At 40.4% G+C, this 16,202-nt stretch overlaps 1 long non-coding RNA gene across 1 annotated transcript in view; it reads right to left on the bottom strand.

Annotated features, from left to right (window-relative positions):
* LOC108716510 overlaps window positions 1-13,426 on the bottom strand; it is a 38,322-nt gene extending 24,896 nt beyond the window's left edge. Inside the window, exon 1 of the long non-coding RNA XR_001935690.2 lies at window positions 12,986-13,426. This is a non-coding gene — a long non-coding RNA (uncharacterized LOC108716510). The remainder of the gene's footprint in view (window positions 1-12,985) is intronic.
* Window positions 13,427-16,202: the final 2,776 nt, after the last annotated feature.

The following is a 16,202-nucleotide window of genomic DNA, read 5'->3' on the forward strand; positions in this document are numbered from 1 at the left end:
TTAAAGGTATAAGAAAGCGAGAAAGAAAAAAAGAAAGAGATGATGAAGGAAGGAAAGAAAGAAGGAACAACAGAACATTAACAGAAGGAAAGAAAGAAAGAAAGAAAGAAAGAAAGAAAGAAAGAAAGAAAGAAAGAAAGAAAGAAAGAAAGAAAGAAAGAAAGAAAGAAAGGAAGAAAGGAAGGAGGGATGGAAGAAAGGAACATTAGAACATTAACAGAAGGAAAGAAAGAGAAAGAAAGGTAGGAAAGAAAGGTAGGAAGGAAAGAAAGAAAGAGAAAGAAAGAAAGAAAGAAAGAAAGAAAGAAAGAAAGAAAGAAAGAAAGAAAGAAAGAAAGAAAGAAAGAAAGAAAGAAAGAAAGAAAGAAAGAAAGAAAGATACTGGAACAGTAAGAAAAAGAAAGAAAAGGAAGGAAAATAGGAAAGAAAGGAAGGAAATAGAACAGGAAAGAAAGAATATAACAGTAAGAAAAAGAAAGCCAAGGAAGGAGGAAAGGAAGGAAAAATAGAACAGAGAAAGAAAGAAAGAAAGAAAGAAAGAAAGAAAGAAAGAAAGAAAGAAAGAAAGAAAGAAAGAAAGAAAGAATATAACAATAAGAAAAAGAAAGACAAGTAAGGAGGGAAGGAAAGAAAGACAGACAGACAGACAGACAGACAGACAGAAAGAAAGAAAGAAAGAAAGAAAGAAAGAAAGAAAGAAAGAAAGAAAGAAAGAAAGAAAGAAAGAAAAACAGCCCCTCTCATCCTGATTCTGTACCAGATTTCTTATATTTTTGAAAGGTAATTGAAGCTCTAAATGCACTAAAAGATGCCTCTGAGCCAACAGAACAGGATGATAAGAGAAACTATTTGCATAAAGAGTAAGATCAGAACTCTTCAGTTTATTAACCCCCCCCCCCCCCCCCCGGGGTTCCTGTGTGCATATATTGGGGAATATGAAGGCGCTGAGCAAATAAAGGGAATTGGTAATGGATTCTCTTTATTTTATTTATCTATTTGTGCTTCATGCAGCATTTTCCATGTCTGACAGCTCATCTCACAGATTTCTTCTTCTGATACTCACTCCTCCATAGACTCCTGGGTTCCCCCAAAACGGGAAACCTTTACTCCAGCAAAGAAGGGAATAATGAGCAATAAAAAAGGGAATGCAAACCCAAAATGTGTATAATGAATGAATGAATAATTGCTGTTGACAGTAGTAGTAACCTTGACATAACACATTGCCAAAAGCCGAGCCAGGCCAAGTAGTAATGGAACTCAAGGCCCTTTGCTCCTCGTGACCCTCCACTTGCTCCCCCTCTAACTGAAACCCCCATCCTATTGCGTCCAACCCCTAGTTCCAGCCATGGCCAAAAGTATATTAAAGTTTCTTAATGAGTAATTCCAGCATTCGTCAGTCCTTCTCAACTATTACCTGCACTGCTGGTTTTGACTGCATGTACCATTAAAACAATTTTGCAGTAGTCTTTTCTGCTCCACTTCTCACAATGCTGTGCATGTTCTGCGGGAGAAGTGCAAGGCAAGGCATTGTGGGAACTGGAGCCTTGGCTGAAGGTGAACTGGCTACTGCTACATTGTTTCAACGGTACACGCAGTCGGTACCAACAGTGCAGGTGAGACTGGGAGATTTTGAAAAATGGCAATCGTTCTTTTACTTTAATATCCCAAATAACCCCCACCTTATAATTGTGTATGGCTTGTGCCAAGTGCATAACCGCACGCAGCTGATTGGATGCGGCAATGCCGCTTTGTGCTTTTATTTCATTTTCAGAAGGGAATGTCAGTAAATAGGGCAAAATTATAATTATGTATTTCAAATTATTATCGGCGGCACATGGAAATAGAAACAGATTTATTGATAAAAGCAAAACATTTGCTGGGAACATACGGCTCGTCTGATTAATGGCGGGATTTTAATTTATGTGTCAGAATAATTTTGTAAAGACGGCGCTGGCTACGAGCACTTTAATGTTTTAAAATACTTTTTTAGTATTAGTGAATGATAATGAGAATTTACAGAAAACTGCTACTCTGGAACGGATCCTGTGATGGGCAGCAATGCTCGGGATTGGCAAGTACAATCAGGGAGGAGAGTAGTAGAATACACAGTATTAGTGATGGGCGAATTTGCGCCGTTTCGCGTTTTTTTTTTACGCCGGCGCCCGTTTTTGACGCCGGTGTCCGTTTTTTCGGAAAAAAATTTTTTGACACCGGCGAATTTTTTCCGCGAATTTTCGCGGGCGTTTCGCAAATTTATTTGCTGGCGGCGAATCGAGCAAATTCGCCGCAAATTCGCGCCTGGCGAATAAATTCGCCCATCACTACACAGTATATTTGAAAATATTACTTCCACTTTTGATTGTTACAGTAGAACAATCAACACAAACATTGGGGTAATAGCTTGTTAAATCTTATTTTATTCAGTTGATTTGGGCTTGACATTCACAAACACATTTGTCCTTCATTCAGCTCTGACTGTACCCAGTCCACGTACAAGTGCAGATTCTCTGGTGAATAGTGATCGGCAAATAAATGCACGAATTTTTGACGAATTTCCACATTTCACTGCCGGCGAATAAATTCACGAATTCGCCAGCGTTCATTTTCCGGTTTCGCAAATTATACAGGAAATTCACAAATTTATCGGCAAATCGAAACAGGACAAATTCCCCATCACTACTACTATATCCGAGTGAGGTTCCTCTAAGGGGCAGATTTATCAAGGGTGGAATTTCGAAGTAATGGGAGTTTTTTTTTAACTCCCATAACTTAGAAATTTGAATAAAAAAAAAGACCTATCGAAATTTATTATAAAAAAATCGAAGTTTTTAACTTCAGGTGAACAGGCTGTATTCGAATCGAAGTTTTATTCGAATTCTAAAAAGTCTTGGGCCCAAAAAACATCAATTTTGCGACTCCAGGTTTTAGATGGCGAATGGTCAACGTCGAAGTTTTAAAGAGACCGTACATTATACATTTTTGATATTCGAATAGTAGTATTTTTGTCAAATTCCAATCAAAATTTGGCCTATTTGATAGTCGAAGTACACAAAAATAGCTCGAAATTCGAATTTTTTCACTTTCAATTTTCACTTTGACCCTTGATAAATCTGCCCCTAAATCAGTGCTGGGTGGTCGCGTTGCCTCCAATGTCCGCACGTGTACACACATACGTGAATAGTCTGGCACAGTCCCTCTCAGCCGGGTGCAGTTGGCATGAGAGTGGAGAGTGGGGACTGGACTAGGGGTAGGAGACAGAGAACTTATGGTGTGTGTCTGTCACCCCCCCCAGCTTTGGACATGAAAAGATCTAGTTCACTGGAGAGAGAATTATTCTATGAAGAGTTGACGGATAAAGAGAAAAAGGGCAGTAAGTAAGAGACTGAATGGATTTCCATTTAGAAGCTTAAAGGGGTTGTTCTGCTTTATATTAACTTTTAGTATGATGTAGAGTGATATTCTGAGACAATTTGCAATTGGGTTTCATTTTTTATAATTTGTGGTTTTTCAGTTATTTAGCTTTTTATTCAGCAGCTCTCCAGTTTGTATTTTCGGCAATTTGGTTTCTAGGGTTCAAATTACCCTAACAACCACGCACTGATTTGAATAAGAGACTGTGCTAGAGATACAAGAGTTGGAGTATAAATTGAGTTGTCAAGACATTGAGGGTGAGTTTCTTAGAAAGGAATTCTGTATCGGAACTGCAGTGAGGAGCAGAGATAGTGGATGACAGGGTCGGACTGGGCCGGTGGTACACTGAAAAAAACCCAAACCCGCCGGCGCTCCCCCAGACCACTGATCTCCCTCCCCCAGGCCACTGATCTCCCTCCCTGACGTGCTAAATTAATTTACGTGGGGGAGGGGTGTGGCGGTGGCCCCTTTGGGGTTGTTGGGGCTCAATGGGGGCCCCTTTGGGGGTATGGGGCCGCAGTGGGCCCTGCACAAACCAGTCTGACCCTGGTGGGTTAGTAAAGTATTTTTGTCTAAAGTACTTGACCCTGATGCCATTCCAGGGTTCCCTCAGGCTGCTGCATCAATAGGTGCAACAAACTTGTGCACAAAGAAGCACACGCTAATGATGCTTTAATCTGATTGGCAGAAGTTACAGAATTGTCACAATGGTGGCGAATGTAATGCTGCGCTTGCCCAAAAATGCTGCATTGTGGGAGAAAACCAGGATGATTTTTCCAAACCGTAATTCTTTACTCTCTTGGGCAACCACTGCCCTTTAGCAAAGAAGATTTCTGCCCTGACTCTGCCCCAGTAGCTCCCCATCATCTTTTCTGCCAATTCCCAGCACATGCTCTGGGCACTTACTGAGCTTAAGGACCCACTCACATCGTATATACAATATAACAGTCACAATACAAGGCTGATTGGTAATGAATTCAGATTCATATTACATGGCAGCATAGATATCATTGCACATCAGAATTGATCATTGCACATCAGAATTCATAATCAGCCCTGTAGCATCAGCTTCTATGACAGATGAACCTCACTTTCTGCTTGATGATTTCCCCCGACCCCTAAGCTTAGCTTCTCCCCAGAGCCCACTGAGCATGTGCAGTGCCACTGACACACAAAAGAACCAAGATGGGGAGCTGCTGGGAAACTATGAAGACCTGGATCATTACTGTTATAGGGCTTCTGAGCCTCTGGGCTGGTACAGTAAGTACAGTATATAAAATACAGCATTTCTAACCAGATCCTTTTTTTCGTCTTCATCTCTCCTTTAAATCAGTTTTAAGCAATGGAATAATGTTATTCTTCTTGGTGAAAACTGTTTGCCATTTTTGGTCCAATGTAGGAAACCAGGCAGCAGCATTGCTATGGATGTATGGTACTAGCATTAATATTCATTAATGTTTCGTATTGTACAGTCACGCTGAAGCACAGCCCGTTCTCCTACAGAATCTGCATAAACAACACCTGCCGTATCCCGTCGCTAAATTGCTTTAAAACCAAAGGATTATGTGTTAATGTGCAATATTGTCGTTACCAACGCTTAATTACAGCACAAAATAACATTTCTGAATTTAAGTCATATAATTCGGCTCCAAGCTCTAAGTACAATGAAAATTGTGATTTTTACTTCGTTATGCCTCTTATTTAACAAGGATGTTATGCACATTGAAATTTAATTTTTCTTTTAAAGGGCATGTAAAGGCAAAAAAATAAATCCCATTTACTTTCTTTAAAGGACAAGGAAAGTCTAAAATAGAATAAGGCTAGAAATGCTGTATTTTGTATACTAAACATAAACATGAACTTACTGCACCACAAGCCTAATCAAACAAATGATTTATGCTTTCAAAGTTGGCCACAGGGGGCTGTCATCTTGTAACTTTGTTAAACATCTTTGCCTGACCCTGACCCTGCACATGCTCAGTGTGGTCTGGGCTGCTTAGGGATCGTCATAAACAAAGCTGCTTGAGTTCTGCATGGCTGGGAAGTAAGACGAGGGCTCCCCCTGCTGTTCATAAGTATGATTGTTTCCCTGCTCAGCAGTTAGGGACTGTCTGACAATTCCTATCCACAGCAGTAAATGAAGGGAGAATTTCACTGCATACAGTCAGGTTTCTTATAAAAAAGGTACACATTTTTTAATTAAAGTATATTGGAGATAGGTTTCTTTTTCATTAAAGAAAGTAAAAATGGGATTTTACTTTTTTGCCTTTCCTTGTCCTTTAATGAAAAAGAAACCTATCTCCAATATGCACTTAACTTTATAAGAAACCTGACTGTATGCAGTGAGATTCTCCCTTCATTTACTGCTGTGGATTGGAATTGTCAGATGGTCCCTAACTGCTCTGCAGGGAAACAATCATACTTATGAACAGCAGGGGGAGCCCCAGCCTTACTTACCAGCCATGCAGAACTCAAGCAGCTTTGTTTGTTTCCCTGTAGAGCAGTCGGCGACTGTGTAGAGATTTGTATTGGATTTTATTTTTTGCCTTTATATCCCCTTTACTGTTTCCAACTCCAGCTGCAGGGACAAAGATCATGGAGCCAGATTTAAACATATAAACTGGGATTCTATTTGGAGGATTATTTTGCTGCAGCCACTGGTTCTGCAGAGTTGGAGAAAGTTTAAATCAAACAATACAAAAACTATAAAATCCACATTGGAGTACATGGTAACACAGGGCCCAGTGCAGTCTGTATATTATGATTATTTATCAGTCTTGTTGTATCGACTTCTGGCAGATATTATTTGACTTGTATCTAGTATAGGTAAATCTAAAAACTGCTGGACTTGTTGAGTAATCAATGAAGACGTTTCACTACTCATCCGAGCAGCTTCTTCAGTTCAACTGACTGGTGTGGGAAATTCTCGGCATATAAACTCTTCCACTAATCCAATCACAATGGCACATTGTAACTCTTCAAAGAGGTGACATCTGAAGAAATTCACAGAGGTGTTGATTCTGTATAGTTACCGTGATAGGATTATCCAATGTGTCATGGAACTCCTAGAAAGAGGTGTTACTTGTGAGAGTTGCAAGAATGGATGTGTGAAGTGTTTTGAAACCGCCAGGGTACAGATGTTAGAACAGCATTGTATGTAGCAGACAGGTGGTGTCGAAGCAGACAGGGATGGTCTCTCCACCTTGACATGAATCGCCTCTTTCACGCCTCAAACCAGCGGTCTTCTTTATCCAAGATTTCGACCTTGCTATCTTCATAGGAGTGTCCCTTGTCTTTTAGGTGTAGAAAGACAGCTGAGTTTTGCCCTGTAGAATTCTCCCTCCTGTGCTGAGCCATTCGCTTGGAGATCAGTTGTTTTGTCTCCCCAATGTATAGATCTGTGCACTCCTCGCTACACTGGACTGCGTATACCACATTGCTTTGTTTTTCTTTTGGTGTTGGATCCTTTGGGTGTACCAGTCTTTGTCTCAGTGTGTTGCTAGGTTTGAAAAACACAGGGACGTGGTGTTTGTTGAAAATCCTCCTGAGTTTCTCTGACACTCCAGTTACATATGGGATGACTATGTTTTGCCTACTATGTGTATCCGGGCTGTTATTTCTATTGGTGTTCCTGTTGGGCTTGGTTGCTGCTGTTTTGACAAAGGCCCAGTCTGGGTAGCCACAGACTTTCAAAGCTCCTTGCTCTTTGTCTTTGGACTCAGTATCAGTTGCCACACATTCCGCCCTATGGTGCAGAGTTCTAATGACACCCAGTTTGTGTTCCAGCGGATTCCAATCCTCATTGATTACTCAGCAAGTCCAGTTGTTTTTAGATTTACCTATACTAGATATACCATGACCTGGATGAATGAAAATCTTCATAGTCATATTGACTTGTGCTGTTTTGATTATTTATGACGATCCCTAAGCAGCCCAGACCACAATGAGCATGCGCACAGTCTTGGTCTTGCAAAGATATTTAACAAAGTTACAAGATGGTGACCCTCTGTGGCCAACATTGAAAGCATAAATTATTTGTTTGATTAGGCTTGTGGTGCAGTAAGTTCATGGTTATGTTTAGTATACACAATACAGCATCTCTAGCCTTATTCTATTTTAGACTTTACTTCCCCTTTAAACAGCAAGGACACACAAGCACAAACAGACACACACAGGCCCATTGCCAGAGGTCTAATCAGATTCCCAATGGGAAAATTGGGATATTCTGGCCTTAGGTAAGAATATGCTAATCCGCCAGTGCCTTCTTTTAGACAGAAACCCCACCCATTTTGATAAGGAATTTAAAATATTCTAACACTGATCCTTAGCCTTGTGCAATGGTGTAACTAGATATTTCTGGGCCCCACAGCAAGTTATTTTTCAGGTCCTCAAAATGTCTAGAGGTTGACCTGTTTTACAAATATTTATTGAAATTGTATTTGAATTAGGGCCTGGCCCCTATACCTCCTGGGCCTCCACAGGGTCTGCAGCCACAGGGTCTGCTTCCTCTGTAGTTACGCCCCTGCTCTTGTGTCTTATGCTGAAGGTCCAAGATGGTGCTAGAATGAATTAATATTTTGATGGTATTTATTAAAGAATTCAGGTATGCTACTTGTGCTTCCGTATAGTTGCATTGAGCATCAATGCAGCCGTCTTGACTTTTCTGCTGGATTGTGCACACGTGTGCCTATTGATTATGGGGTACCCTGAGCTTCCACCACCCTCAATGCAGCTTAAATAGGCGTGCCAGCAAATTAGACTCTATGCCACTCAGTCCTCCTTGGCCTTTAATGTGCCTCCTGATGCCTAATGTAATGTAGAGTGATATTCTGACAAAATTTACAATTGGTCTTTTTTTTTTATTATTTGTGGTATTTAAATCATTTAGCTTTTTATTCAGCGGCTCTACAGTTTGCAAATTCAGCAATCTGGTTGTTAGGGTCTAAACCAGGGATGCACCGAATCCACTATTTTGGATTCGCGAAAGATTCGGCCAAATACTGAACCGAATCCTAATTTGCATACAGAGCATCTGTTTTTTAGATGGGGTCAGTGACCCCCATTCGAAAGCTGGAAAGAGTCAGAAGAAGAAGGCAAAAAATTCAAAAACTCTAAAAAAAGAAAATGAAGACCAATTGAAAAGTTGCTTAGAATTCGCCATTTTATAACATACATGAAACTGAATTTACATGATTAGCTGTTTCGCTACTCATTAGTCCAGTCTGATGAATAAGTACGTCAGGCAGATTCTTGCTTACGAGGCTGTAATTGAACTCCTCGCTATAAATAAACTCATCACAGTCATTCCTATCTGACGGCATTTAGGCAGTTCACACTCAGAAATCAAATGAGTTTCAGCTCTTTGGATCCATCAAGATCTTTTCTCTCTTTTCCTATTTTTGCTTTTCTTTAAAAGCATAATCATTTCCTCTTCATAAATGTATCTTCCATGCAATATCTGCTGTATCGGAGGGATGGAAGGGTTCCACTGTGAATTTATTTCTCTTATTCCGTTACGAATAAAGCCAATAAAGGGCACATTGCATGTAGGAACAACACGGCTAAAACTTATATTGTTTGTTGAGAAGATTTAAGTGGGAATTCTCCCCGTGCAGTGATCAAATTATTGTCTCTAGGGATGCACCGAATCCACTATTTTGGATTCGGCCTAACCCCCGAATCCTTCTCGAAAGATTCAGCCGAATACTGAACCGAATCCGAATCCTAATTTGCATATGTAAATTAGGGGTGGGAAAGGGAAAACATTTTTTAGTTAGGATTCGGATTCGGTAAGGCCTGGCAGAAGGATTCCTGCTGAATCCTGGCCGAATCCCGAACCGAATCCTGGATTCGGTGTATCCCTTGATTGTCTCATCCATCCCAGCAAGAGAATATTAAATTAGGTTTTTGAACGATCTGACTAGTGATGGGCGAATTAATTCACCTGGCACGAATTTGCGGCGAATTCCTGCGTTTCGCCACCGGCGAATAAATTTGCGAATCTCCCTCAAAAATTCACCAGTGAGTCAATTTCCGATTTTCAAGATTTTTTCCATGAAAACTTTAGAATTGCTCTATTTTAGTGAAACGTTCGATTTGCTCTATTTTAGTGAAAACGTTCAAATTGCTTGATTTTATCGCGAAATCGTTAAAAATTGCTCAAATTTTTTGTGAAAAACGCTCAATTTGCTTGATTTTTTTGTAAAAGGTTCGAATTGCACAAATTTTTCATGAAAACGTTTGATTTTCACGATTTTTTCGCGAACTTTCTGATGTCATGATTTTTTGCAAATTTTTCGCCTTTTCGCAAATTTTGCGGAAAATTCGCTAATTTTTCGGCGAAGCCAACTGGGAGAAATTCTCCCATCACTAGATCTGACTATAAGGAAATAAAGCCTTTAGTGTATTTATAAAATATTCTACTGCTCCTCGGCTTTGGGGGGCTGCATTAGAATAATGTTTTAGAATCAAGAAAAAGTTTAAAAACGTGTATTTGAGAATACAGGTATGGGACGTTATCCTTAATGCTTGGGACCCCAGATAAAGGGCAGTGGGCTGGGGGCGGTGCAATCCTTTCATTAGCTAATTACAAATGAAAACAGGCGGAAAGATCGCTCCGCCCCCAGCGCAGCATCACTGAAACAGCACAGAAGATCATTTAGCAGTGTCGGAGGGTCGGGTCAACGCAGGTTTGTGGGGCTGGGGGCGGGTTTGAGGGGGGCTTTCAAGGGAACTATTCCGGGTGCAGCACCTACTTGATATTGAAACATCCCCATGATTTTTCTAAGAACGTGTCGGTATCGCTTTAAGAAGTTATCCCTCATAAAATCCCAGTTAGAAAACACTTGCATGCTTGGGTTCTGGTACAGTCTATGCTATCTATACTGGCAGTTTTGTAAAGAATCTGGTCCAATTTGAAACATTTTTTATTGATGGTGTTTTTTGAGAAATAATTTCAACATTTTCATTTAATGGATTTAAAGTTTTTCAATGCTAAGATTAAACTCTATTTCTCTAAAATCACAAATGGCATGTTATTAAAAGATTTGATTCTAAAAAGTACAAACAAAAAAATTGCTGAACAATGCACTAAAACATACAAAAACCTAGGGAGAAAAAAACTGAAAACCTCTAAAAGTCTGAATGGCTAAAAAAAAAAGAGGTGCAATAGAATCAGCTCAGCTCATATTGACATACATAGGACTGCGACTGCTTTTACTTGCCAAAGTCTTGTATTGTCGTTTTTTTTGAGGGTTTTACACTTTCAGAATATCAATTTGTTAGAATTTTTTTTTTAAAACATGAATTTTTAGAGAAAAAAAAATTAGATTTGGGGGAAAAAATGTTAGTAAATAGGCCCCTATGTTGTCTTGTATATGTAGTTGGGATACAACAAGAACACAAGTCATGTTTGTCATGGACAAGAGTCAGAGGAACACCAGCACATAACAGAGATACAGGTACAGTTAGGGGGTTATTTATTAAAGGTCAGGTTTGTGATAGTTACATAGTTACATAGTTATATAGTTACATAGTTAAATTGGGTTGAAAAAAGAAAAAGTCCATCAATTTCAACCCCTCCAAATGAAAACCCAGCATCCATACACACACCCTCCCTACTTTTAATTAAATTCTAAATACCCATAAATATACTAACTATAGAGCTTAGTATCACAATAGCCTTTGATATTATGTCTGTCCAAGAAATCATCCAAGTCATTCTTATAGTCATTAACTGAATCAGCATCACAACATCACCCGGCAGTGCATTCCACAACCTCACTGTCCTGACTGTGAAGAACCCCCTACGTTGCTTCAAATGAAAGTTCTTTTCTTCTAGTCTAAAGGGGAGGCCTCTGGTACGGTGATCCACTTTATGGGTAAAAAGGTCCCCTGCTATTTGTCTATAATGTCCTCTAATGTACTTGTAAAGTGTAATCATGTCCCCTCACAAGCGCCTTTTTTCCAGAGAAAACAACCCCAACCTTGACAGTCTCCCCTCATAATTTAAGTCTTCCCTCCCTCTAACCAATTTAGTTGCACTTAGTCTCTGCACTCTCTCCAGCTCATTTATATCCCTCTTAAGGACTGGAGTCCAAATCTGTCCCCATACTCCAGATGAGGCCTCACCAGGGACCTATAAAGAGGCATAATTATGTTTTCATCTCTTGAGTTAATGCCCTTTTTTATACAAGAAAGAACTTTATTTTCTTTAGTAGCCACAGAAAGACACTGCCCAGAATTAGACAACGTGTTATCTAAAAAAAAACCCAAGATCCTTCTCATTTAAGGAAACTCCCAACACATTGCCATTTAGTGTATAACTTGCATTTATATTATTTTTAAATAAACAAGTTGAAAAGCAAGGGACCTAGTACAGAGCTCTGCGGTACTCCACTAACAACACTGGTCCAATTAGAAATTTTTAAAAATGATTTCCTTTTTCTCTGTAATAATAAAACAGTCACTTGTACTTGATCCCAACTAAGATATAATTAATCCTTATTGGAAGCAAAACCAGCCTATTGGGGTTATTTCATGTTTACATGATTTTCTAGTAGACTTAAGGTATGGAGATCCAAATTACAGAAAGATCCATTATCCAGAAAGTCCCTTGTCCCGAGCATTCTGGATAAAAGGTCCTATACCTGTATCAGAGAGAGAGTGATGTCAACATGGCAGCTTCCGCTCCAGACCAAGCAATGCACATCTGAGGTCGCAGCACATAGACAGATTGTGTTACAACAAAATACTTGTAAAGCGCAGAAAGTTCAAGATTTAATAAAGTGTAAAGGAAGTGGCGGAGTCTGTGGGAACAACTTGTGCCGCGTCTCTGAATCTTGCTAAATATACTGCACCGCTAGGAATACAGCTTTACCGACTCTAATTAACATGAACAGATTTCGGAAGCCAACAAAAGTCAAAATTAATAATCCCATCTGTTCTAGTGTTAATTTTGTCCTGTGAAATTTAAGAAAGTTTAGAGACTTCTCAAACACCAACGGATTCTCACTAGTACCTATCTAGTGCTACCAATCCCTATTTCTGTATGGAAATGAGAGCAGAGTAGGTGTGGCTTTCAGAGCTCTGCAGAGATCCAGCAACCAGAAGGAATGGAGAGTGTCAGCCCAGGCCAGGTGAGGCCTGGGCGGGCAAAAATCTAGCGTGAGGCCCAGGCTTTGGGGCCTGTGATGGAGGGACCCAGATCTACAAGGTCAGCATTTAAAGGCCAGGAGGAAAAAGCTGTGAAGACCAGATCTGCCTCCTTGGAGAGAATGGCTACTACAGTTGGGCAAGATTGGCCCAAATCACCTACACAGGTGCAAGAAAAGCAGCAGAGAGAAGTAAGAGGGGGTGTGAGCATTGAATATGAGGGGGGACATGGTTCAGGGGTTGCTGTTATGTGGGGCAAACAGAGTAAAGTGCAGCTGAAGGCGAGTTCAGTGCAAACAGAGTTTCCCCTACTCAACCCCAGACCCCTCACTACATCCAACCCAAAGAGACACTGTTGGGAGCTGATATTATGTATAGTGAAGCAAAGGAAAGTTTTTATGGTGGTGATATTGTTACTCACCAAACCAAGGCTGTTCCACAGTCACACTATCAGGGTGGCAGCCATTTGGGAGCACAGGGACAGCGCTCACCCCCAGCAGAACCCCACATTGCTCTTCCATTGCTTCCTGATGCAGCTGCTGATAAAAAATCTAATGTGCAGTTCATCTGTCAGCCTCCATCTTGCTACGCCCAACAGTAATGCTGGGAAAGGGTGTGATGGTGGCCATATTGGTACTCCAAACTTAGGGGGTAGCCATCTTACTACTCCAACCTGCGAAGCAAGTCCTCTCTTAAAGGGACAGGACCCTGCCTTAAAGCAAACTTGTCCAGCAAGTGATGAGCAAACAGTCAATAGTAATGAGCTGGTGCAACAAGAGGTCAGGAGGAAAAAGTTAAGGACAGAATCCCAATTGCATGGGAAGTTAATTGGAGAAGCAGCACTTTTCCTTTAATCCATCACTATCAGTGTCCGACTGGCCCACAGGGATACCAGGAAAAGTCCCGGTGGGCCCAGGTGTCAGTGGGATCTCATGCTGCTAAATATTTGTCCTTTTTCATGGTCATTTCCTATTTCTATGAGAACAAAGTGGCTAAATAGATGGAATAACAGGGTATGGTATTATAGTATGTAAAGAAAAGAGACTAGGAGAATAGAGGTTGAGGAGAGGAAGAATAATAGTACTAAGAGTGGGCCCCTGGTCTAAGATTAATTGGTGGGCCCCTAGTCTAAGGTTTTTGGGTGGGCCCCTGGTGTCCCAGTCCGACACTGATCACTATGGAGAGGTTTAGTCTTCTAACCTTGTATTTCAAGTTCTTATCTGAGTTGTGTTTCTGTTTGTTTGTCTGGAAATTTACCTTGTGTCCATGTGAGTGTTTGATACTGCTCTGTGTGTTTCCTTCCCAGGCTGTTTCCATACACACCTTTATTTCAGAGCATCATCTGTTGGATACTCAGTCAGAAGCCATCTATTGTTTAACTTTTAATTCTTTATTTGTTACTTTGAGGAGTCCCAGGCACTTTTTTGGTTGGGGGATGGGTTTAGGGAGGGGGTGTGGTTTGGTGATAAACACGCGAACATTAAGGACTTGGACTTGCGTGGGTTGCTATGGGAGGGGATGGATTGGAGGCCATTATGGACAGAGGAATGGACTTTGAGAAATGTCTCTCCTCTGATGGGAGGACGTGGATGGGTTTGGTGAAGGTTTCGTCACACCTTATGAATCTGGGAAAGAAGTCTGAATAATTAGTTTTCTGTTAGTGTTGTTTTGTTAGTTATCTGTCATTATGTTTGTTATTTTTATGTTCAGTTTTATTTCTAAATAAAGAAAAATCCCTATATATTAGGTACCTATCTAGTGCTACCAATCCCGATTTCTGTAGGGCAATGAGAGCAGAGCAGACAGTAACCCTTCCAACACTTTGCCCGTATTTATTAGATATAGTAATCCTTATTTTTGTAACTTGTTGTGAGTACGGTATGTGATCTCTTCAGTGAAACATGTTTAATTCAGTACAATAAGAAATGTTTACTGTGTAACTTTTTCTGCATGAAATCAGTTTCTGTTTGTTTAGCTTGGCCTCTTCACCTTAAAGAAGCAAAATGACAATTGTAAGTGCACTTATCTTTGTACAAATCACACTAAAGTGATTGAGGTCTCTGTACCCCCTCCCCCCCCCCCACACACACACACAATGATCTCTCAATGTCATACAGAACAGTTGGCTGCATATTAATGATGCCTTTTCCATTTAGGATGGATTCCAGTGTTTCACCTGTTATACTACTGTATGGACCTGTTCTCCTAAATGCTCGGGACCTGGGGTTTTCCAGATAATGGATCTTTCTGTAATTTGGATTTTCATACTTTAAAGCTGGCCATAGATGTTGAGATTTTTAAAAGATCAGATCCTGATCGTGAGACCACGATCTTCTCAGAACGATCGTACGAATTTACCATCAACTAAAAAGACCAATTTGCCAGGAAAACAAAGGGGAGCTGCCTGCTTGGCCCTACAAACATAGATAGATTGCACTGGGACCGACGAAGATTTTTTGACCTGGCCGATCAATTTCCCGACAGATGTCGGCCGAAAAATTGTAAGATGTACGATCGTTCGAATCCCACTAACTACACGATAATTTCGAAGGATTGGTCGGGCTTCCCTAAAATCGGTCGTTCGGCAAGTAGAATCGTCTCGTCTATGGGGAGCTTAAGTCTACCAGAAAATCATGTAAACATGAAATAAACCCAATAGGCTGGTTTTGCTTCCAATAAGGATTAATTATATATTAGCTGGGATCAAGTACAATGTATTGTTTACTGATAAAATCGAGTCTATGGGAGACGGCCTTTCGGTACTCTTGAGCTTTCTGGATAACAGATCCCATACCTGTACTGATAAAGTGAACTTGTATTGCAGAAGAATGAAACAGGATGGGATAGGATGAAAAGATTAGGTGGTAGAATGGGAGACAGAGATTCTAGCCTGTGGGAAGTTTTTCTAGATGCTTTGGGTATATTGGGTGTCCAGGTTGGCTGTTGGCATGTCATGTGCTCTGATCATAAGCCTTCAAACTGCTAATGTGGAATCTTCTCCCACCCATCCAAATTACGGAAGGCCATTTTTATTCAAATTAAGAAATTTTTTTAAAAATGATTTCCTTTTTCTCTGTAATAATAAAACAGTAGCTTGTACTTGATCCAAACTAAGATATAATTAATCCTTATTGGAAGCAAAACCAGCCTATTGGGTTTAATTCATTTTTAAATAATTTTTTTTAGTAGGAATACCTCCCTTATCTGGAAAACCCCAGGTCCCGAGCATTGTGGATAACCGGTACCATATCTTATATTTATTTCAATAGTGCTACTGTTTTGGCAGTGCTGTACACTTATACAATATTAAAATAAATATACTCAGTAACAAAAGTTAAAGGGGAACTTCACCTTTTAAGTGCTGCTTTATGCTCCCTGGATCCCTAGCAGGGCTTCAACTATTATGATTGCAATGGGGCTGCTTGGCCGTTTGTTGGTGAAAAAGGCATGTCCAGCAAGGTTCATGTGTATCTGACTGTTCTTGCAATTGTCTGCACTGCTGCTGCTGACTACGTGTTCTATTCAAACAAAGTAGCAGTTGTCAGCTCTCCTCCAGGCAAGAATCCAGATCCCATAATGCCTTGCATGTTCTGCGATTAGGGATTAGCGAATCGTCCTGTTTCGCTTCGGCCAATAAT

Source organism: Xenopus laevis, chromosome 5L (genome assembly GCF_017654675.1).
Source record: "Xenopus laevis strain J_2021 chromosome 5L, Xenopus_laevis_v10.1, whole genome shotgun sequence".
NCBI lineage: Eukaryota > Metazoa > Chordata > Amphibia > Anura > Pipidae > Xenopus > Xenopus laevis.